Genomic DNA, 24,264 nt, shown 5'->3' on the forward strand with positions numbered 1-24,264 from the left:
TTCTCTTTGCTCTAATTCTCAGGCTGTAACCCTGAGAAGAGTCTATATTGGAGACTGTTCTCATAATTTCATTCCATACCTTCTTCCTCCCTTCCCCAAACCAACAGGGACAATGGGAAGATGACATCATGCATTTTGCATGCTGAAGAGTCCCATAGGCAGCTAAAATATTACACAGTAGTTTCAGTAGTTTTCTTAACTATTCTAAAGCCACAACAACATTCCAAAATAGACCCAACCACTTTTCCTACTGAAACAGATTTTCCTTGCTCTGAGCTCATTTAAAAGGACTTTTGCGTTCACTTAGCACTGTGTGAAATCAAGCCGACATAAAAAGCCCAAAGAGTAAGTTTTCATCTACCAGCATGGGGACATGAGAGAAAAAAGACATTTAACACTAATACCAGATAATAGGGCTGTTACGTAAAATTCAGTAAGCTCAGTGGGGAGTTTTTCATGCACAATTCCTTCAAACCTCTAATTAGCAGAAAAACACACAGAATGTTGCATGCCCCCTATATTCTCCCTTTTATTGGAAGGAAGCAGTTGATTTCTTTTTTAATATACTGAGGTCAGCATCATTTAAGACAAATATCAAAACACATTTGTTGAAAATCTGTTGAACCTTTGTGCTGATTCTTGTGTCTATCTTTGATGTTTGTGGAGAATTGCAGAACATAGAATAAAGAAAACTATAATGATCATGCCACTATTTGAGTACCTCTGAATCATTTTCATAGGACAGGTATGTTAATACACATACTATTGCCTCCATGGTTTGGTGCCCAGAAGAAATGAATAATTGATCTAAATACAGCAGGTTTCGTTCAATTAAAACTGATCTAAGAAAAAAAAACCCTCAACTAAATATTTAACAATATGAACAGCATGAAACCTGTCATTGAAGTTAAGCATTTATTCTGTCCTCAGTCCATAGCTATTTTTTTTCTTCAGTGTATCTTAGTGTCAGTCTAACTTTTCACTTTTTAATATCAAATTATGTACAACAGAGCAGTGGCAGAAAGCTATATTCAAGGCAGATAATAGTTTTTTGATTGAAACTTTTTTCAATCCTCCCTTTTTCATTCAGATACTGGCCACATTCCCAGAAGATACCAAATAATATTAATTTCTCATCACGCTTTATAAGGTTTGTAAGTTTTGAAAGAGATCTGTCAAAGTATATTAAAACTGTAGCATTTTCCAAAAAATCCCAACTGCTTAACAGGAAGCTATGCATTAGCAACCTATTTATTGAACTTTAAACTCTTAAAATGTCATTTTTCCTGGACTTTTTAAATCAAAATTTAAAAAAAAAAAAATCTGAAGGAAAAGGTAAGGATGGGATTACACAAAACTCTAAATCTAGTGCAGGCTCAGACCTGTGATGTGCAGTTTTTTAACTTGATTTACTCTGTTGTGAACTTTTAGTGCGGTTAAGGTCTGTGGCCAACTGGAACCAGAAACTACTCCTTCACAGAATTCCATGACAAGGTTATGCATGGGAATCTCAGATTCCCAGCACTAAAATGGAAGAGAAAAAAAATGCTCCTGGTAGCTAAGAAAGAGAGACACATCAATTCCAGACAGCTGCTGTGTAGAATAAAACAACCCTTTTTTGATTACGGGGTTTATGACTATATGGCTACAGGTGCTTAGCTGTCATGGTACTAGACCAAACAGACATTAGTGACAACAGTAGAAAAGCAGAAAATATAATAGATAAAAAGCATTCCTTCACACTGGGGGAAGATGAAGGGACAGCAGTTTAATAGGAGAAAAACCTATAGGCATAATATCAGGAGCACTGCAATGAGGGCACTGGTCTCCACTGCTCCACTGGAGGCACTGGGGTAAAGCCCTAAGAACGGCCCTGAGGGAGCACAGAGTCATGCTAAGGCAAGAGCAAGATAAACATCTTCTATCACTCCCAATATTTTGCGCCTTTGTCAGCTGTGTGTTCCCACACCCAAGCCCCACACTTCTCACTGTCAATTTGGTTTTTAACTGAGCATTGCTACCTAAGGCAAGGTTCTACACACTTCCATTTACCAATTCTATGTGGCTTTTGCCAGACTGTTGGAGATGCATCTCCCCAAATCTCCCTTCTCCAGCCAACCCCTGCAAGGCCCAGCAAATATTAACCTAATAGACAATTCCATGTTCCTATCCACTTAGTTGGCAGTGTGCTGCTGCCTTTGAAATACCCCACATTCCACACCAACCTGTAACATCTGTCTTGCAAGGTATCTACCCTACTGATGTTGATGGCAGACCTTCATTAGTTTTGGACACGTCACATCCCGGTGCTTTTAAAGATAAACCCATTTGATGTCAAGAACTCCACCTAAAACTGAGTTCAGGAAGCAGGAAATTCCAACAGAAACCTAATTCTAAGCATGAGCAGCAGAACAGACAAAGGTATAATTAATGAGATGAGATTAGATGAGCTATTTTTGCCATGATTTACAAAAAAAAAAAAAAAGCACTGGCTGTTCAAACAGTGCACCAGCGATGGAAGCACACTTTGAATCCTTCCATTTCATCATACAAATCAAAGCAGACCAGGTGCTTACTGACAAGAATTCCAAATTTAACTAAGCAATAAAATTCATGCTTCCTTACTCATCCCAGGCCCTAAAAATGATTACTATTTGTTTGGGTTTTTTTTTTTTTCATACAATTATATTTTCTTAAGCCAATAAAAGCACTAGAGCAGTATCTTACTGTGCATATCAAGAGTCATCTGACCAAGGGTTATAAGGATAACCTGGCTGGAAAAATGGTGGTCTTGCCAAGATATGCACAGTTGCTTAACAGGAGACATTCATATCAATCACAGATGTATTTGGGTAACTCTTTCACTTGTCAACAAAGAAATAGATCCTATATATTACAATATATAAAAATTCACTTTTAATTTCTCTTTGAAGAGACTGTATGAAATACAATCTGCATTAAGAGAAAGATTATCAAAAGCAAGAAAAATACTTAAAATACATACATACATACATATACATTAAGATAATATTTTACCTAAGATTATAATATTTTACAATTTATTTTACTAACTAAAAATAACTTCCTCAAAAGATCAAACCAACATTAACAAATGTCTATTAATTTAAATTGAAACTACAAGATAAAACTAAAATTTCTAGATGAGTTATAACATTGTAAATATAAACAACACTTTTAAATCTAAAAATGTTTATTTCTCAAAAACAGAAAGGACTCAGGTGCTCCCAAGCATTACCATATAATGAACTTTATGTTCCAGCCCCAAGAGAAAAACAAAGATCCATAATGCAAAGAGCAACAGAAGCTTTCTTCCAGTACTAACATTGTCAAGACTGCAGCTCTAAAATCAGACATGCTCTTGGTTAGTGTTATCAGTTTGAATGTTACACTAAAATGAGATTAAAAAAAAAAAAAAGCATGCTAAATTTAGGCTTGGAATGATTCTTGAGCAGAAGAGAAACCATAAGAATAACAGCTCAGATCTCCTACAGCCAAAGTGGAGCCCTACTTCTAACACAGATTGCTAATGAATGCTGACAGCCAGCATGAAGGCATGACAAGGTAAAGCAGTGGGAATGTTTTGAACACTACTTGTCTGCTAAGGGCACACGTGTGTGCTTTAGTTAATGTAGCATTTACTTCACTATTATCAGAACATCTGTCCTAGAATCAGCTGGCAGTTAATGGAAATTCAAACCCTACCACAAGTTGCACAATCGGTTCATGTTTTATTTCCACAAAAAAATAAACCTGCAGTTGACATCTGTTACAAGTTAACACAGTAATTTTAGAGACAAATGTAAACAACAGTAATACTGTTTCAAAGAGAAAAAATATATTTTTTAAGCAATATGTGCCTACATTTCTGTAGTAAATAGGCATTGGCAAAAATACTTCAATTTGGCAAAATGGTTGAAAAGTTGATCTTAATCTGCTTTTCCCTGTCTTTCTACACACACACACGCACACACATACACATATATATATGTATATATGATACTGCATTGCATTATGTCTTCTATTTTCCACAGGATGGTTATTAGACCAGCCATGGGTGAACAGAATTCCTTTACAAAACATTTATTCAATATTTTGCCTTTTTCTTGCTGCTCTGTGTACTGCCTTGGGCATATTTACTGCAGGGTAAGATTATTTAATTTTTTTTTCAATAAAAGAATAGAATACTATTAACAGAAAAGAGAAATAGAACTAAAACTATTACTAGAACATAAGTGGCTCATGAAAGCTAATTTGTATCCATACCCTACAGTGGAATTATCCTCACCTTCCAAAGATAAAGACAAGATATAACCATATCAACATTGTAAGCACCAGTTAACTCTCAGGGCTCACAGTCTCACCATTGTACTTCATACAGTGTAATAATTCAAAGCCTAATGAACTATGTTGTGAATATATGAAATATTATCATTCAAATTTTGCAAGTCTCTGCTCTTGTCTCAGACGCCATGTTTATAGCACTCTTAAAGGTCTTATACCTTTGCCAAGTTGGGGCTTTTTTACCCTCCCTAGATAAGCAGTAGAATACTCAACATCTAAGTAGCCTCCGATTAAATATAAAGTAATTCCTTCACATTAAGAAGATGCTAAACTTTAAGAAAAGAGAGGATATAATTGTTTAGTCTTCGTCAAAGAAGTTTTAGCTCATTTCCCCACCTCCAGGTCTGCTTGAGACAGATATCCAAAATAGAAAATTGCAGTTCAAACTGTTAAAACATAGCAAAAATACCACATAAATCTTATAGAAAAAAACTTACAATGAGCAATACTGAGCACTACAGATTGTTATCACTTAGGCTAATGACATGTCATTAACATTACCTTTCAAACACTCAAAGTTACGCATGTAAATGATTTTAAACCTTACCAATGAACGTCAAGTCTTTTTCATGGTTTTGATGAGCAGAGTACACAGCTGCCAGAAGGCTGGAAAGCAACCTGAAAAATAGGAGTTTGCTATCAAATTGTTCCAGCAGTACTGATGAGATCCAGTTTTGGGAATGGGCTGGGGATCCTCACCATCTCCATCTTAGGCCTTTTGAGTGCAACACCACAATCTTTTTAGAACCTTGCAGATTTGTGGCATCTTTTTCCCTTAACATACAACAGAAATTTGGGCTTAAGGAATGCAGTAACTGCAAACTCCAAATGTACCAGCTTACAAAAGAACCCATTCTGATGGGAATGATACACATTCATATGAAACAGAAAACTACATAATTCAAACCACATTTTTAACTGTTAAGCATTTATTCACCAAAATATTCATTATTCTCTATGTGTGTGTTTGTATGTGCATATAAAAAAAACCAGTTTTTGGCCCAGCTCCTGCAGCTGAGCTCTCCAAATGAGTATATAAATATGTGGGTGGGCATTGCAGACCAGGAGAAAACTTTGCAGTGAAAGGTAAATGAACCAATTCCAAGACAATTTACAATTACTGTCAGTATTGCCTGGGATTAACCTGTAACCAAGGGTTGATGCTACCTATCTACATGAACAGGAGTAAGTTTTAAACATTTTATATCATCAGTAAATTAATGATTAGTAAAGTAATCTTTATGAGATGTACATAAAATATCAGGAACTTTCCAGACAAAGAGAAGTTGTCCAGGTTTACTGAGTTTCCAGCTGAGAGACCTTTGCTTTAGTCTTTCATTGTATGATTGGGAATATACAGAGACTATCTCCAAAAGAATAATACATATTTCTGTGAAAGAAAAAAACACATTTTCTGGATATGAGGCATGGTATATGCTAGAATAGTGTGCCAGTATAGTCAGTTCTAAGACTTAAAATAGAGGGAGGGACTCATCATGCTTCTGAAGCAACTTATTCCCAGAGCAGAAAAACATTAATGCCTCACATGCCTTGGAAAGAAATTCACAGGAAAAAAGCACGTGGCCAGGGAAGTCAAGGGATTGATCAGCATGCCTCAAATTTTTAATTGACTGCTATACATGCAAAATCTCTTGTAACCCCAAATCATGTGCTCATATATGCCATATGTTCATACATCCTAAACCATCTCTGTGCCAAAGACCTGCAATAACAGGTTAAGTCCCTTCCCTTGCAATACGGTCCCAAAAGCAGACACCTCCTACAAAAATGAGGAGGGGAATAAGGCACCCACCATCGGATGGAGGATTTGAGCTCAGTGCATTCAAAATAGTCAACTTCAACACCTGTTTTCACAAAAAAAAAAAAAAGAGGTTCAGACCACCAGGTCATAGATTGAACTTCATATATCCTCTTATAACTGTGCCATCATACCTTAGAAAATCCAAGACACTCAGAATCAGGGTGCCTGGAAGAGAGACAGAGCCTGAATATGAAAGCACAATACTGGGTTTAGGTTGCGAATATGGTCAGGAGGAAGCATTTTTCAGGCATCTCTGTAAAGAGTAACCACCAACACTGCCTAATGTATCCACACTCAATCTTCCTTTGGGATGTAAGTATGTTTAAAGGTTGACACAAAAATCTGGATTAAGAGTTTTGGTGCAGGCATCCCATTGTGTTAATCAGGAATTCAACATCGGCTATCTGCCAAAAAGTAAAGGCTCATCACAATGGCCTTTTGCCAAGGTTGGGTAGTCACAGAATCACAAAAGAGCTTTAAGAGGAATGAAATAATAATAGTATAAAATGAGACAAATTTATCAATCTGATCTTTAAACTGTTGGGGTAATATCCTCTTTAAAAACAGATGCAGCTGGGTATGCAGTTCCCAGTCTGTTTTCTTTTGTTTTCTTTCTTTTTTAGATGGATTTAGTGAGACCTGCTGCAGCCTTGAAAGACTCTTCTCATCATCTCTGTGAAGCTGCATTATGCAGCTACTGAAATAAACGGGGTGCAGTTCATCAAGCAAGTTCAGACTGTTTTGAAAAGCATACTAGTATTTCAGGGACAGCACAAAACAATGAAATGGAACTTCATGATGAAGAAAAGCAACTTGCAACTTTAAGTCTAGACTGACTACTAGTATCCATAATGTATTCTATATCTATAATGTACTAATATCCAATGATGTATTCTAAAAGCATTAAAAAATACTGCAATCATACATTTGAGAGGTGGCAGGCCACTACATATAAGATGCCATATGCCAAATTATGTCAAATGAAATAAAGTCCATTATTTCACATTTTTGCTAGAAAAAAGAGCATTTTGGGTGTAGTAGAAGGCAACAGAACCCCCTTCTCAGGCAGGCAAAAGTATGAAACCCTAACTTTAGACTTCACTGCCAATGAGTTATCTTTCCAGTTATCTTCAGCAGAATGGTGATGGATACAGATATGTCCCCAGTACCAGACTTGAGTGAACCCATCTTAGCCTCTTGGCATGCATTGAGTAGCTATCAGCAAACTTTTAAAAGTATTAATAATGCCTTCTGCCAACAGTCATTAAAATCAGTACTAGGGCCTTCCTCACGAGCACCCTGATCCCCAGTAACTGCCAAGTAGGCAGCTCCTCGTTGTGTGTCACACTGAAGGTGTCCAATGCAAAAACATGGAATTGTGGACCTGAATCCTTTAAAAAAGCTCAGCTGAGCTTTTTTATGGACTAGGGGATGAATGAAGTCCATATGCATAATCTAAAAAATCCCTTCCATTCTTTTTTACAATCAGGTTGAATTTTACAGCCTTATTTAGATTTATGAATAGTCATTTCTATATTTATAACTATGGTAAAAACCAAGCAGCTTTTTGTTATTGTAAACCTAAACTCTAATTTAAGCCAGGAAAATAAAACTTGAAACTTTATAAAAAAGGAACATTGTCCTTACACTGACAGAAAAGGGAAAAAATTAAAATTTCGAAAATGAATTGGGCTTTCCTGGTCAAGGAGAAGTTAGTGTCATGAAAAGAGAAAGTGTAGTACATAGTCAAGTTTGCCATCTGACCTTCTCTAAGGCTTCTAAGCCCTCACGTCCTTTCTACTTAGCTCACTCTAAGGGTCATAACCACAGCACAGAAGTAATTATGTTCACCTCCTCCCCCCCATATCTTTATGGGAAAGATAATTTATCACTAGTAACTATGACAAATTCAAGGCAAATGGTCGATTTGTAGTTACTTGCAAGACTTGGGAAAAGGGGAAAGTGGATACTCTTGGTTTGCAAGTGCTAGACTGAACAGAAGCCTTGGTTGAAAGATGACTAACAGCTTAATACATGTAATTAATTTAGTACAGCACATACCCCATGTCCAAGACAGAAAAAATTATCTTTCTTTCCCACTAGCTAGTACAGTGAGACCATCACTGTAAACACTTCCTATATTTAATTGACAAAAGCTACACATGCTATGCTGTCTAAAAAATAGGATCCTGTTATGCTCAAAACAGCACTAATAACTTATCCTATAAATTATAAGATTACTGCACTGAAGCCTACTCAGAATCCTGAGTCCTGCTGGATTTTCTCAGTCATGTTTAGTTCAGATAGCAATTATTTGCAGTAGCATAGGGATAGAAAAGTTCCCTGAAAAGGCATCACAGCAGTTTTCTCAGTAAAACTCAGCTACTAAAACATAATATATACTATGCAATCTGAAACTACAATGTTAAATCTCTGAATTTTAGGGAAGGAATTTATAAATTTTTATAAACCCCCAAAATTCAAAACTCAACTTGAAAGGCTTCCAAGACCTCTGTCCTTTCAGGGTATTTCTCTCTATGAAAACCATACATCATATATTCTCTTTCTATGAAAACCATACATCATATATTCCATACACTGCTGTTGCATTGCAATGAAGCTACTGCACACTAGTGGCCTGAAGGGACATCGCCACATTTCAGCCTTTCTACTTTTATCAGAAGAGATGGGGCTTACATCCAATATGGTTATACCACTTTCTAGATCAATAGCTGCACTCTTCTGTCAGTATCTGGAAGTGTGATGATCAGGATTCTACTAGGACAAACCAGAAGAGGCTGGAATTCAGAACTGAAAGTTAAATGTTCAGGCAGGGCAAAAGACTAAGCAAAAAAGCAAATATTTAGGAAACAAAAGCAAATAGAAAAAAAAATGCCAGTCAAAGCAGTGGGTACATGCAAAAGAGATGGAAAGAAAAAGGGAAAGCAAAGAAGAAATTAAAATGCTGGAATATTTGAACTACTGGTGACAGTTTTAGTGGGGGACAGCAAACAGGCACTATTCCCTCTCTCTTAGAATTCAAATTCTACTTACCCCAGTGTGTGCACTGAAAAAAAATGGTTAGGAAAATGTAAAGAAGGTTCCCATTCATGTGACACTCCCGAGAACTTTTAAAAAACAAAATCAAAATTTGAAACTGCAGGTCATCAGTCTAGACCTTTCTAATAGTCAGAAGTCACTCAAGCGTTTTGTTTAAAATGGTACTGGTTTTCTTAACAGCAACAGAGAAGCATTTACAACATGAAGTAACTGCAGAGCCTCTTAACTACACTATGCAGTCGACTCACCAGGATGTTTCCCAATTCAGTTCATGTCAGAACCCTGCAATATCCCCAGCTGCAAACTGTAATAGTGATGAATGAGTTATGCAGCTGATACAGACAATCACAGTGCAGTTTGCCCTACTTCATAATTCCTCAGATATTTAACATAGCTTTCACCTCCTTCCCTTACAATTCATAGAAAGGCAGATGGATATGTTTTTCCATACTTTGATGGAAGAAAAGGACTGTTAGCTGTTTGCCTTTATTTAATAGTTGTCTCAAGAGCTTTTCAACAAAGAGAAAAAAATTACAAAAAGCAAAAGGAAACAATCTCCCCAAAAGGCAAACCACTGCAATATTTCCAAGTCAGAAGGCACAATAGGATCAGGCCACTTAAATTATGGTATGGATTTCACTCTCACCTATGGATTCTTTGACATATAGGTCAGTCTTCTAGTCATGAGGTGATTGGTATTAGTATTTAAATATCAAAAATTTGGACACTAATTTTTCAACACTAGTAGATTTTCTTGTGGTTTCTAACAAATTTCTATGTTAGAAAGATCACTTCATTGCTTCTTTTGGCATTACTAAACATGGTTTTGGAATGAGGAATGAAAAATGGACTTTTTAAAATCAGAAACATACTGCAATAACTACATTAGTATTTGGTATTTTAAAGCGGTCTGCTTAGTGGCAAAGCTATACCCATCAGCTGTCCATCTGCCTTGGAGCTCAGTGGAGCTCTGGTGTGAGTGCTGTCCCATACTGCAGAAAGCAACATGCAGCAGGAGTAGAAAAGCCAGAGGCTTCACATCTTTAGTAAAGCAAGATGCCAGGAGACCGAGACCTATTCTTCTCCTTAAAGGATGAGTGTACATATAAATCCCAATGTTTCCATAAAACATTTATAGTTTGAGAACAACAGAGCAAACATAGGGCAGTTGCAGGGATTTGATTGTGTTTGCCTCCTGTAGAAATGTGAAACTGCAATAATTTTTCTTTTACAAGAGCTTTTGTAACATGCACATTTGCCCTGCTGAATTAGCAATGGCACTGCCTGGAAAACATATGTAATGAAATTGATGTAGGAAAAGAAGAAAGACAGTCTATTGTCTACTGTTTCTAAAAAAAATAAATATTTATGTATCTAAAAAATAGGAGCCAATAGATGCAGCCAATTGATTAAACCATAGGGACAGGATAAAAGGGAGCATTCCCCCACCTTGTGCTGCCAGAGCAGGCCAGGGGGGCATGGTGGAAACATCAGAGAAAAAGTCCTTGAGGAGCCAGTGGAATTACTTGATGGAGGCTAACAAGGGAAGGCTGCAGGGGGTTCCTGGAGGTTCTCCACTGCAAAGCCAGCTCCTGGAGGAGCCATTTCAAGGCCCATCTGGTGGATGGAAATCTGCTTCAGGCCTACAGAACAGATACAAGCCCCTCCAGAGATGAGAACCACCAACCCCTGGATGTGCCAGGGACTGTGGCACCTTTTCAGTGGGGTAGCAATGCCAAGACCAAGGGAATGCCTTCTTGAATGTCCCTTCTTGAATGCTCCTGTCTGAGGAGAACTGAAGAGCCTATTCTCATACCCCGTGGAGCCACAGGCAGCAGCCATAAGAAATGGGATCCAGAATTGTTTTCCAGGGGTCTCAGCACTTTGTAGCACCCACTATGCTTGGAAAGGATTCTTGCCCCCAAGTTTGATCAGGACTATGGCACTTGGTCCATCTTGGAAGGCCCTGAGATGGCTTCAAGTTGAAAGAGAATAGGGCTTGGGCATTTCCTGGGAGGCATGATCAGAAAGCTGTGGGATGAGGAGGCAGGTCTTGGTCACATGCTAAGGGAAAAGTTAATCACCAGTCCTGGGGTCAGGAAGGAATCTTCCCCTGAGGCAGTTTGGCACTGGACTCTAGAGGTTTTCTGCTTTCCTCTGTAGCAGGGAGCATGACCACTTGTCAGGGCTCCTCTGATCCATTTTGGCTACTTTTCTGCCTGAAATATAACCAAAGACACACAAAGACACCACAAAGACACCTCTTGTGCCGTGCAGCTATGGGAAGGAAGGCTTTTTTACCCTCATGGTGGACCAGAAGGTGTCTTGGAGTGGTTGTGCCCTCCTCTGCTACCTGGAGCATGTCCCCTTGCCAGGGTTCCTTTCAACCTTTCTAGAAGCAGATCCAGGTTCCCGTATAGATATGTAATAGGTTCACATTATCTGGGAATTATCATAAAACAATTTATCAGCATACCTGTTCATCCGTTTTCTCCCAGATATACAGCACACTTAATTTCCTTAAGCTTAAAAGAACAAAACATTCAGCATTTAAGTGTAAACAAAGCTAAGTGTTCATACGGAAATGCAATACAAGTTAGCTTTCACTACTGAAAAAATTATATAAAGTGACTTGTACAAAAAGAAGAAAGCTACTCAAATCTCTAAAGTAAAACCACACATTTCAGCTGACTGCAGTGAAAATTCAAGCTAACTTTCCAAGAAAGCTGTTTTATCTTGCTGCACAGGTGCAACAAAATCTAGACCACCTGTGTTAAGAAAAAATGAACAACAGGATTGAAAGTTGTGCTGCTTGATTTTCAATCAAATTGAATTAAAAAAAAACAAACTGTGTGTGTGAGGATGAATGTTGTATGACAAAAACCAACAGTCATACGTGTGAATTCTAGTACTTGAAGACATTTTGTCCACCACCTCCAAGTCCTTTAAGTGCTGCAAAATTTCCTGAGCTCTTTGATGCCTAGAGGATCATATATGGCAGTCTTTGAATCTTGCATTTCAAAATAATAAATACAACCCTTTACTATCCAAGCAAAGTTTTAATTGCTTGTTTAGTTGCTGTCTGGGTTTTGACCAATGCCAGGAACAAGTTTTTAGCTAAAGTGGTGGTCAGCCCAGCCAAAAAATCCTGGTGCTGAACAGCAATGTCTGTTCAGAGCCTCAGTTTTCTGGGGAAATTGCTTGCAAAGAAAAAGAAGTCTGGTACACAGACAAGGAGAACCTTTAGTTTCTGTGAGCTATCTGTAGGGAACTGGGACATATTTGAAGGGTTTCTGGTTTTGGGAAATTTTAGCAGAGATGAATGGATTAGCTCTTGATTGTTCTTTCAGAAGAGTATATTTTCATCTGTTGCCAAAGAACAGAATTATTTGAACATAAATTGTCTGAAAAAGAAACACACCAAGAACTAAAATACTGCATTTTGTTTAAAGTAATATTTCTTTCAGTTGTTTAGCGTTGTCTAAGTCTTAAATGACAGTAAAAAAAAAAATAAAACAAGAATATCTGTATTCTATTCTACATAATAGATTTTTAACTGCCCTGTTCTCTAAAAATAAAAGATAAATCACACAGAGCAAGGAAAACTTCTAAAACTCAAATAAAACTTATTTTGAAAGCAAATGCATAAAAATGCCAAAAATTTCTGAGACACATATTGGTTAGAGTATTCTCCTTGTACTAGATTCATGCAAATTAGGAATATATCTCAATTTTATGTAGTTTCAGGAAATCATTACATTGCTTTTACAGAATTTATGTTTCTGGACACCAACAGTTTACCATTTATTTTGTATTTATTGGGCCCATGTTCTGGGTTCCACAGGGGAAAGCAACACTCATTTTTTAGTTCAGTCCTAACATGATGATAGATTATAAACTTTACACAGTACAGGTTAACCAGGGTCCCCAAACCAAAAGCTGGTGTGTGCTGGAATCCATTCAACCACACCCCTTCACTTCAGGTATGCAGCTGAACTGGGCAAGGCCTTCTAGGCTTCTCCTGTCTGGATTACCAGAAAACTGTTCCCACAAAATCAGGATTTTGGGAGAACATGTGCAAACCCAGTGTGCAGTAAGACACCAGCTCGTGATTTATTTCATATTTGCACATGGATGAGCACCAGGTGGTAAATCCACAAAGCTGGCATCCTGAGCAGAGAATACAATCATTATTTATATGCTGTTAATCTAATTTATTACAACTATCTAATAAAAATTAAATGTTTATTGCTCTATTATTGGTTACTTATAAAAAAGTTGAACATGTAAGATATTATTTAATTATGATTAGCTACTGTGCATGATCAGGGTATTTAGTTTGAGTCAGAGGTCATTTGCTTGTGATCTTTCCCTGTGAGAATTACTCTCTACACAGTTGGAACAGATTTTGACATAGTTGCTGAATTAGTTTAGTTAGTACCTTCTTATCTTGGGTGTTCTTGCCAAGTTCTAAGTTCTGCATTCTCTGTGTTCACTATCAGTAGTATGTCACCCTGATTCTTAAGACTTCCTAAAGCCTTCTGAGTTTACATTCCTTTGGAGAACTTTCCCACACAATTTCTGTAAACAACGTATTGTTTACATTCTTTTATGGGGGTGGAGAACACTTGATGTACTGGTGGTTTGTCCAATGTCTTTGGAGAGGTGGCCCATTCACTCTCCAATCCAATGTCACCCTTGGGAAGGTATAAAAGACAGAGTCAGATAATAAACGTTCCTTTTCTACCTTGCAAGCAGCAGGTGGTCTGCGTTGTGCTTTCACGTGTCCCACAGCGACATCTGGTGACCACCGACGTGTATTGCAGCTTAGGCTGAAAGCACGCGGGTGAGGTTTTTTTTTTTTTCTCTCTCTCTGTCCAGCGCTCTGCCTGTCGCTATTGTTGGTAATGGAGAGTTTTGAGAGCATCAGGGAGGAGTCAGTGGCTTTCAGCGTTTGGAGGGAGGTGTTGAAGCGGAAACGCGTTCTTTTTTATTGGGATGATTTTGAGAGGCTGTTTTTATGGGCAAGGGAACAGGGATTCTTTCCCAGTCTTGCCGAGGCTCTGTCCTGGGAGAACTGGGGTCCTGTGGGGGAACGCCTCATGGATGCCCTGCTTGATAATCGTTTTGAAGGCATTGGGCCGCTGATGATGTTGTGGAAGAGATTGGATGCCATCTGGCAGGGCTCTGACACTGGTGGCTCTCGTGATTCTCTGAGAAATTTTTCTACCTCTGATGTTGGGGAGGCCGAGTCCCTGGGGCGTGGCCCAGATTCCCCTTGTGCCCAGGAGAGTGAGTCGGAGGACGGCTTCTCCTCTGGGGAGCCCCGGGCTCCCAGCCCGCTGGCTCCGAGCGTCCGGTCGGTGGAGCGGGTCCGACCGCCCCGCCCTGCCCCGCGCCGCCGGCGTGGTGGGACGAAGGGGAAAGCACTTCCTCTTTGTGCCTTCCCGGCGCTCGGGGGAGAACGGGGGCTTGTGGACCAGCCCTCGCCTCGGGTTGCATCTGGCTCAGTGAAGGTGAATTGCCCGAATTGCGGGGTCACGTTCCCCCTGAAAGCGACCCAGGCGGATTCGCCCGGATCGGTTTCGGGTTCATCTTCCGAGGATGAGTCAGCTCCAATCCCTGAGCCTGCGCAGCCTGCTGGGCGTGCGCAGGCAGTGGGCGCCGCCAAGGACGGGGCGTTGGTCTCTGTTCCGTCGGGCTCCGCCCCAGCAGGCGGGCAGCCTGTCCGGTCCCGCCTGATGGGGGCGGTGCCCGCCGGGTGGTTGCGGCTTGTGGGTCCGAAACTCCTTGGGGGCGTGCCGGCCTCCGTTGTGTCGTCCCGCAGTGACATGTCTCCGCGCTCCGCGTCTCCCTCTACATCCCGCCTTTCCCCCGCCCCGGGGGACAGGAGTGCTGAGCTGGGGTTGCGGTCCGCACCGCCGCCTGCGTCCGCCGCAGTGTCCTCTGCTGATGGTGCGGAGGGCACTGCTGGGACGCCGGCTGGGTCGGCTCCATCTTCCCCGCCTGCCGCGGGGGCCGGGACTGCTGACGTGGCTGGCGGGAGACCGGTGACTCCCCGTGGCTGTGGATCCTCCCCGTCGTCCTTGTGGACCCTCCCCCCTTGCCAGGTGACCGTGCGCCCGAGAAACTACGGGCGGTTCTGGCAGGAGGTCCTCGATAAGGCTGAGGAGATGTGTGACCTTGGTCCCTCGCAGAGCCTGCCGGATCATGGGGAAGGCTCCTCTGGCTCTGCTGATGCTGCAGGGGGTGTGGTGTCCAGTGATGTCGCACTGCCTCGCAGCCCAGGAGCTTCCACTGTCCCAGAGTCCACGGGACATGAAACAGTGGACGATGCAGCCTTGCCAGGGGGTCTTCAGGCTTTCCCTGTGCTCAGGGGTGTTACTCACAACACTCATCAGCCCTTTTCGTTTAAGGTGTTGAAGGAAATCCGAGACACTGTGGCACAATATGGTCTTGGGTCTGATGAGGTTATGCACACGATTCGGCTACTTGTTACTGACCTGCTGACGCCTTTTGATATTCGCGCTGTGGCACAGGCTCTTTTTAACCCTGTGCAGTTTGACCTGTTTGAGGACAAATGGGTTAGTCTAGTGGCTAGTGCAGTGCAGAAGAATGCTACACGGGGGCAGCAGGATCCCAGGCGTGTTGTTAACGCTGACATGTTGATGGGCACAGGAAATTATGTTGATCCTCGGGGGCAGGCTGGATACGATCCTCTTGTGCTTGATCAATGCCGGACGTTAGGCTTGGCAGCTATAATCCAGGCCCTAGAAATGGCTGCTCCAATGGAGCCCTTTCTGACTGTTGTTCAAAGGGCTGACGAGCCTTTCATAGACTTTGCATCGAGGTTGACTGCCTCTGTAGAGCGGCAGGTGGTAGAACCTGAGCTGAGGTGAATGGTCCTTGCAAGATTTGCTAGGATCCATTGTAACGCAGAATGCAAAAGAGTCATACAGGCTCTTCCTGAAGGGGCCACCATTTCACAGATGGCAGCAGCCTGTGTAGACATAGGCCCGTCGGTTCGGAAGGTGGATTCTTGGGCTGCTGCCGCACAGCCAGTCTGGAAGCAGCCGCAGGGGGCTGCTCAGACAAGCACCAAAAGAGGGAAGAAAACACAGAAGGGAAAATTTCCCTTGTATGTGTGTGGCCGGTGCGGAAGGCCAGGCCATCTATCAGATGTTTGCAAGGCGACTGTTCATGCAAGTGGCCAGGCAATCCCGAGCTTGGGAAACGGGAAGCGGAGCGCGAAAGGGGAGCGCGCTCAGACACAAGTTCCTCTCCAGACCCCGGAGCCCATGGAGGTCTGCTCAGCCAGCTCGTAGCCAGCACCTGCGGGTCAGCAGGTGTGGATGTCTGCACAGCAGCAACAGTTGTTTTAGACTCTTGCAAGGTGCACAAGGTTCCCCTGGACACCTTTGGTCCTTTGGGTGAGGGCATGAGTGCCTTCCTTATGGGGAGGTCTAGTGCCACCCTTCAGGGCATCATTGTGCATCTGGGTCTTATAGATGCAGACTTCACAGGGCAGATCTGTGCAATGATCTCCACGCCCACCCCCCCCGTTACAATCCCAAAAGGGACACGGCTTGCTCAACTTGTGCCTTTTAAGTCTTCTGTTCGCAGGACGGCTGACCAGTCACGAGGGGATGGCGGTTTTGGATCCACTGGACCGCCTCAAGTTCACTGGACCGCTGTCCTGACTAAAGACCGTCCCGAGATGCTGTGTACCCTGTCCATCCCTGGTGCGACGCCGTCAGAGATCCGCCTGCGTGGGCTCCTTGACAGCGGCGCTGATGTCACGGTTCTCTCCCTTGCCGCCTGGCCTCCAGATTGGCCCCTGGATCCAGTGGAGACATCTGTTGCGGGCCTGGGAGGAACAGCGCGATGTTATGTGAGCCAGCGGCCCGTGCTGGTCACAAACCCAGAGGGACAGACGGCTTGGATCAGGCCTCAGTTACTTCTTCTCCTGCTAACCTCTGGGGGAGGGATGTTTTGTCTGCATGGGGGGTGCGCATCGGGACGGGTTTTTGATGGGGGCCACTGCAGCGAAGGGCGAGGAGTGTCCTACGCCTCCTATACGGTGGCTGGTGGATACACCTGTTTGGGAAAACCAGTGGCCCTCCCTCAAGATAAACTGACCGCCCTTCAAAATTTAGTGCAGGAACAGTTGGACCAGGGTCGTCTGGAGCCTTCCAGGAGCCCCTGGAACACCCCTGTTTTCTGCATCAAAAAGAAGTCTGGGAAATGGAGGTTGTTACAGGACCTCCGGAAGGTCAATGCTGTCATGGAAGGCATGGGAACATTACAGGCGGGCATGCCATCGCCTACCATGCTTCCTGCAGGCTGGCCGATCTTCATCGTGGATTTGAAGGATTGCTTCTTTACAATTCCTTTGCATCCCGATGACAGACCAAAATTTGCCTTCACAGTGCCAGCAGTTGACAATGATGAGCCCGCACAGCGATATCAATGGAGAGTTCTGCCACAGGGGATGCGCAACTCCCCAGTTATATGCCAATGGTATGTGGCTCGTGCCTTGTCTGGAGTTCGCAAGCAGTTCCCTGATGCACGTCTGTATCATTATATGGACGACATCCTGGTGGCTGCATCCACTCAGGAGGAGCTGCTGAGGATTCAGCCTCGGTTGCTCGATGCTTTGCATGCTCATGGGTTGCAGGTGGCTCCAGAAAAGGTTCAGCAACAACCTCCTTGGAAGTATTTGGGGGTCAAAATTCTGGAACGGACAATCCAACACCAGGAGGTGCAATTTGTGCATTCGGTGAAGACACTGAATGATGTTCAAAAACTGATGGGTGTCATCACCTGGTTACGTCCATACTTGGGACTAACCGATGCACAACTGTCTCCTGTGTATGATCTGTTGAAAGGAGACCCTGATTTAAAATCACCTCGCACATTGACCCCTGAGGCACGTCAGGTGCTGGAGGAGGTTCAGCAGGCTGTTTCTGCCCGTCAGGTTTATCGCATTGATCTTTCCGTTGATGTCACTGTGTTCGTTACCACTCCAGATTCGCATCCCACAGGTATCATTGGTCAATGGAGTGACAAATGGTCTGATCCCTTGTACATTTTGGAATGGGTTTTCCTGCCCCATCAGCTGCAGAAGACGGCAACGACATTGGCTGAGTTGATTGCTCGGTTGATAATCAAATGCCGGCAACGGTGTTTGCAATTGATGGGTGCGGATCCTGCAAAGATCGTACTCCCAATATCCCGGGAGGACTTTGACTGGAGCTTTGCACACTGTGTGTCCATGCAATGTGCTCTGGAAAATTTTTCAGGGCAAATCACTTATCATTTGCCCAGCCACAAGCTACTGCAGGTGGCGAAATCTACACAGATCTCTTTGCGGCCCAAAAATAGTCAGGAACCCGTGCAAGGACCCACCGTCTTTACTGATGGTTCAGGGAAAACAGGAAAGGCCATTGTTACTTGGAAGGACGGATCTGAGTGGCAGGTTCTGAAAGCTCATCAGGAGGGGTCGGCCCAATTGGTTGAGTTGAGGGCTGCTGTTATGGCATTTGAGAGATTTTCCCAGGAACCTTTCAATTTGGTCACGGATTCTGCCTATGTGGCTGACATCGCACAGCGGTTGGGTCATTCAGTTTTGAAGGAGGTCAGTAACCCTGCCTTGTTTCATTTACTGAAGACCTTGTGGTGTGCTATTCAGGCCCGGGTTCATACGTTTTACGTTCTGCATGTGAGAAGTCACACCAATTTACCAGGGTTTGTGGCGGAAGGTAACGCAAGGGCTGACAGGTTGGCTAATCCAGCGTGGGTAGCACCTCAGCCTGATACACTCACGCAGGCCAAGGCATCGCATGGGTTTTTCCATCAGAATGCACATACTCTGCAGAAGCAGTTTCAGCTGACACCGACAGAGGCTCGTGGCATTGTTGAGTCCTGTGACGACTGCCATGCACTTGCTCGACCTCTACCAGCAGGGGTAAACCCTAGAGGCCTTAGGGCCCTGGAGCTTTGGCAGACCGATGTCACCCAGATTGCTGAGTTTGGCCGGCTCAAGTATGTGCATGTCACGGTGGACACGTTCTCCTCTGCAATGTGGGCTTCCGCTCACACTGGAGAAAACGCCCGCGATGTCATTGCCCACTGGAGGCAGGCCTTTGACGTTCTAGGCATACCTTCTGCTGTGAAAACCGACAATGGTCCTGCTTACGCATCGCAGCAGGTGTGGCAGTTCCTGCAGTTGTGGGGGGTGTCACACAAGTTTGTTATCGCCCACTCTCCAACTGGCCAAGCTATTGTAGAACGTGCTCATGGTACTCTGAAGCGGGTTCTTCAAAAACAAAAACGGGGAATGCAGGGTGAGACCCCACACAGTCGGTTGGAGAAAGCATTGTACACCATCAATCATCTTACGGTGCAGCAGAATTCAAATAACCCTGTCATTTTAAATCATCATCTCTTGTTGCAAGCTTCAGACGAGGCACATCAGCCTCGAGCAAAAGTTCGAGTGCGGAATTTAGTCACCAAACAATGGGAAGGTCCCTATGACCTTATCGCTTCGGGGCGTGGGTATGCTTGTGTATCCACAGATACTGGGGTGCGCTGGGTACCTTCGAAGTGTGTTCGTCCTGATCTGCAACCGCAGAGACAGAACCCGATCAACGGGCAACATGGAAACCGTGACCAAACTGAAAGGCATCCAATGGATGGATCGTCGAGTGATGACTCAGTTGAGGATGATGGCGGGTGATCACTCTGACGATTCCTCCGTGAATGGACATTGAACCTTATTTATTTATCTATTTATTTATTTATTTTTCTTTCTTTTCTTTTAAACTAAAAAGTGTGAGATGTCACCCTGATTCTTAAGACTTCCTAAAGCCTTCTGAGTTTACATTCCTTTGGAGAACTTTCCCACACAATTTCTGTAAATAACGTATTGTTTACATTTTTTTATGGGGATGGAGAACACTTGATGTACTGGTGGTTTGTCCAATGTCTTTGGAGAGGTGGCCCATTCACTCTCCAATCCAATGTCACCCTTGGGAAGGTATAAAAGACAGAGTCAGATAATAAACGTCCCTTTTTTACCTTGCAAGCAGCAGGTGGTCCGCGTTGTGCTTTCACGTGTCCCACAGCGACAGTAGTACTCTTCTTCCTGAGCTTTGTTAACCTCCCCTTGGGTCTGGGATCTTTGAAGCATGCCAAGCTCTAAACTTTAAACAAGGCAATTCTACTGACAAGTAATTTATCTTGGGATAATCAATAGTGTTCTTCAAATCCTATCCCCAGAGCTCTCCTACTGTTTTGCCCCAAGCAGGACTCTGCCTGCACCATTCCCAGTTCCTGCAAACTCTGGGTTCAGCCTCTTGTTGTGAGCAGGAGTCAGTCACCACAGCCCAGCTGGTGGGAACTTGTGGCTCCAACTGCCAGGGCGGCAGTTAAGAACAAGGTGAGATCACATCCAGGGAGCTATCTCTGTGCCTCACCATCTCTGAGATGGCCATGAACCTCAGTCACCACCCATCCCAGAGGAGGAACATCCTTAAGACCCGTCAGAGTGAGTTATAACGAGCATTACACATTTAGACTAACAGGAACAGAAATCAGAGTATGTGGCTGATGAAAAGGACAATCTTTGAGAAATCCAGTTTCTTCAGCCTCTGAGTCCCTGCCAGCCATCTGTGATACACTGTGCAGCTAAGCAGCACAGTAACCTTAATTAAAGTTAGACTAGTGCTTCACAAGCTTCTTTTTATAACCCTTCCTTTAAAATACAACAAATAGACCCTACTGTTAAACAGCTTCTCACTTCCCTTACAACAGATGGACCTTAGAGAAATTCTTATACATTTTTCCATATCAGCTAATAAAATTTTGAAGAAGTAATTTTCTTCTCTCATGGTACTTAAACCAGCTCCTTCCAGGTCAGTATTATCTCTAAGGCATACTTGAAGGGAAAGGCTGAATAATGAAGTCAGCACCATTACCATTTCATCCATGGATTACTTTTAGGCAGAGGCTGCATCTCTGGGATATAATGATTTTTCATGCTAGCTCCAGCACATGAGATGGCATGTTGGACTGACATGAAACAGAGAAAGTATATTTTCCCACTCAAGTGTTTCAATATGGCAGTTAGGTTTGCCAAATCCAGTGTTTCCCTGTTGAATGAATCATGAGGTTGAACTTGTACTTCTTTGAGTATTCTGCACAGTAATTTTTGTGATAATAGTGACCAAGTTGGCAACTTCATAATTTCTAAGCCTTCAGAAGAACAAGACACCTCGTAAAAAAAGAAAAACAAAACAAACAAAACCCCCAACAAAACAACAAAAAATGCAAACCTTCAATTAAGCCTCTGACAGCCATTTGAAGATTAGAAGCATCTCATTGACAAAAATTTTAACAGTGAATAAAGTTCTCTCCCCATTGTGTCATGAATTCCTAGACATAAAGACAGAGGACATAAACTACTGTCTTCAAATTCAGAAGTCCTAGTCATCCTGGAATTCTGCCCACAACTATAGGATTTTTAAAATTGCCTCAGATGTCATAGATTTGTTCAGTTAGTATCAGGATTTTCTGTTCTGATTTTGAGTATACTGAGTTAGCAAAGAAAATTCCCTTATGCAAGATATTTCAAAGTAACAAAGACCAGCAGAACAGATTAATGAATTTTTTAAAAGGCCAACTGGAAAGATGATGTTGTTTCCATTACAAAGTATACTGCTATTGGTGATTCTAAAATCTCATGTAATTAAATACAGGTCAAATATAAATCAACAACCCTTCTGTACTCAGCCTCTTGAGTAAGTAAAATGAAGCATATGTTTCATCCTAGTACTTTACCCACACTTCATCCCAGTTTAGAGGACAACTAATAAACAACACTTCTGGCATTGGAGCAGCCATTACAACATTAATTAAAAAAACCCAAACAACTTGCCACTACTGATTTTTGCAGATCAATATTGGCATCCAGTGTCCAGTTCTGTAAATATTTAGCAGCTGCATTCTGCAGAGATGGCTTGTCTTTATATAGGACATGAGAAGATGCATTTACAATCTCAAATCAAATACAGGAGTTTGATTCAGTTCAATTTCTCATAACTGCCTGTTGACTCCATTCTTTGATGACCAAAGCAAGCTCTAAACAAGTTTAAAGAAAACCATTACACTAAACCATACCTTTTTTGCATGTTGTACAATCACAAGAGAAAATTTCCAGACTTTGGAACACCAAAGGAGTTACTTTGCACTTTGGGGCCTTTCTGGTTTTGCATCTTTACCTTTGTCACTCCATCCAACAGTGACTCTTTGAACAATGTGGCTAGCATTACACTTTCAACACTTTTTGCATCCTCCAACAGAAACAAAATTAAGATCTATCCCAATAGCATTGTATGGTGTAGTACCCACACTACCTCAATTTTCATTAGTCGTTGTGAGACCATAAAACCCAACAGAATATTCCAGCTGTGTGATATAAGTACTTTAAATTTGGAAACCACAAATTGGCCAAGCATCAACTGTTTTGTGAGGCAACACCATGGAAACAGAGAGCTCCAGCGACTAGACATTCCTTGTCAACTCTCCCTAGAAGCTGCCCAGTCAAAACTGGTGCTCTGCAAAGCCAGTTTGAGTTCCTACAGGCTCATCAACTGAGTAATAGCTCACATACGAGCAGCTACCCAAATCCAAAGGTCAGCTCACAACTAATCTTTATAGCTGAAGCTATCCAAATAATTTTGGTAGCTGAAGTTCCACTAGCACTGAGGCTGCTTTCCTGGAAGATAACTTAGATAACTTTAGCTTCCCTGTCATAGGACCATGAAGGATTGCCACACAAGGATAATGCAAGTTAAGGATAATGAAGCTGTGCCTTAGGTAAAGCTGATGATCCCAGATGGCCTAGTCCCTCCAAAAACAGGCACACGACATTATCCCATTCTACTGCTCTGTAAGCAAGAGACTGAGTGGAGACCTCACCTACAACTTCCTCATGAGGGGAAGAGCAGGGGCAGGCACTGATCTTTCTCTCTGTGGTGTCCAGTGACAGCACTCGAGGGAATGGCCTGAAATTGTGTCAGGAGAGGTTTAAGCTGGATGTTAGAAAAAGGTTTTCCACACAGAGAGTGTTTGGACACTGGAACAGGCTCCCCAGGAAAGTGGTCACAGCACCAGCCTGATAGAGTTCATAAAGTATTTGGACAATGCTCTCAGGCACGTGGTTGTGACTCTTCAATGCAGGGCCAGGGGCTAGACTCAGTGATCCCTGTGGGTCCTTCCAACTCAGAATATTCTGTGATTCTGTGATCATATTGGTTGCTGTTTAGTATTAGGACCCACACTGGTCCTCTTATTTTGCATTCAAACTGTGAGACAGCTCAGCATCTCCTGGACTGAAAGGCTATTGTCTTTGGCTTGTTCTGCAGATTTCAGAACAGATGCAGCCAGGTCTACCAGTCTCTGACAACACATACACTTCTGTACTGCAACACCTGGGCTTTCCCTCACTGGGGGATTTTTCAGCATCACACAATCTTGTGCAACCAGAGTAAATGATAATTTTGAAAAAACCTTTGACCAGATGAAAGCAGTACCAAATTAAGGAGTAAGCTCAAGACAGGCCACACTTTATGAAAATATGTCAGGAGTCAAACCCAAGGAAAAATTCTTGACAAACTCTACGCTGGGGCATGCCCAGTGAATATAAACTTCTGGATTCAACCAAGGTGACAGGAATGCCCACAAAACATGGGAATGGCAAGCTACATCTCCATTACAGGGACAGTCTCCCTTGGCAGCTCCATTGATTTTTTTCTTAAACAAAAGCCTAAAAAACATGAATAACATTAATTTAATGTTTATTAATTTGCATAATTAATAAACAAAAACATTACTTAATAAACAAATTAATAAAAATATACTATCAGTGCAGGATTTATGATGAGAAGTTTATGTAAACATCACAAGGCTTCTGCCCTGCATTTTGAACTGTAACAGCCACACCTGCTCCCCATCCACAT

At 42.4% G+C, this 24,264-nt stretch overlaps 1 protein-coding gene across 3 annotated transcripts in view; it reads right to left on the minus strand.

The window, feature by feature from the left end:
• The window catches only part of FBXL7 (F-box and leucine rich repeat protein 7), a 301,568-nt gene that overhangs the window by 243,770 nt on the left and 33,534 nt on the right, over positions 1-24,264 (minus strand). The window contains exons 1-2 of one of the 3 annotated variants that reach the window (XM_085571678.1): positions 13,992-14,128; positions 4,910-4,980 (exon numbers count right to left, since the gene is read on the minus strand). The exons of 1 other annotated variant lie outside the window; for it this stretch is intronic. The gene's annotated coding sequence lies outside the window, so the exon portion shown is untranslated. Of the gene's footprint in view, positions 1-4,909; positions 4,981-13,991; positions 14,129-24,264 lie in introns of those variants that run through there. One more of the 3 variants, XM_085571679.1, reaches the window with a different exon arrangement.

Source organism: Lonchura striata, chromosome 2, assembly GCF_050655825.1.
Source record: "Lonchura striata isolate lonStrDom1 chromosome 2, ASM5065582v1, whole genome shotgun sequence".
In the NCBI taxonomy this organism is placed as follows: domain Eukaryota; kingdom Metazoa; phylum Chordata; class Aves; order Passeriformes; family Estrildidae; genus Lonchura; species Lonchura striata.